This window comes from Petaurus breviceps, unplaced genomic scaffold (assembly GCF_028583685.1).
Source record: "Petaurus breviceps papuanus isolate PSGF00001 unplaced genomic scaffold, PetGlider_PUasm1.0 90903, whole genome shotgun sequence".
Lineage (NCBI taxonomy): Eukaryota > Metazoa > Chordata > Mammalia > Diprotodontia > Petauridae > Petaurus > Petaurus breviceps.
In genome coordinates this window covers 1,204,660-1,205,656 of record NW_027187376.1, presented here as the reverse complement: position 1 = coordinate 1,205,656, position 997 = coordinate 1,204,660, and positions in this window count along the sequence as shown.

Genomic DNA, 997 nt, shown 5'->3' with positions numbered 1-997 from the left:
GAAGGAAGGAAGGAAGGAAGGAAGGAAGGAACTCATACTAAACATACTTCTACATTAGTCATGTTGTGAAATAAGAATCAGAAAAAAAAGGATAAACTATGAGAGAAAGAAAACCAAAAAACAACAAAAGAAAGAGAAAATAGTATGCTTTGATCTGCATTCATACTCCATAGTTCTTTTTCTGGATGTGGATAACTTTTTTCATCATGAGTCTTTTGGAATTGTTTTAGATTATTGCATTGCTCAGAAGAATTAAGTTTAACAAAGTTGGTCATCACACAATGTTTCTAGTACTATATACAGTGTTCTCCTGGTTCTGCTGAGTTCACTCAGCAACATTTCATGTAAGTCTTTCCAGGTTTTTCTGAAGTTTGCCTGCTCACCAAAGAAATTAAACCTTTATCAGAGATACTTGATATAAGGTTTTTTCCCACAGTTTTCTACTTTCTTTCCAATTTTGGTTTCAATGGTTTTATTTGAGCAAAACCTTTCTATTTTAATATAATCAAAATTGTCTGTTTTACATTTTATAATGCTCTCTTTCTCATTTGGTCCCAAATTCTTTCCTTATCTATAGATCTGACAGATAAATGTCCATGTTCCCCTAATTTGCTTTTGGCATCCCCCTCTATGTCTAAATCATGTACTTATTTTGACCTTATCTTGGTAAATGGTATGAAATGTTGGTCTACACCTAGTTTCTGCAATACTGGTTTCCAGTTTTACCAACAGTTTTTGTCAAATAATGAATTCTTGTCCCTAAATCTGGGGTCTTTGGGTTTATCAAACACTAGATTATTACAGTCATTTACTACCATATCTTGTGTTCCTAATCAGTTCCACTGATCCATCATTCTATTTCTTAGCCAGTACCAGATAGTTTTAATGATTACCATATCATAATACAGTTTGAGATAGGATACCGCTAGGCCACCTTCCTTCACATTTTCTCATTAATTCCCTTGATATTCTTGACCTTTTGTTTTTCCAGATGAAT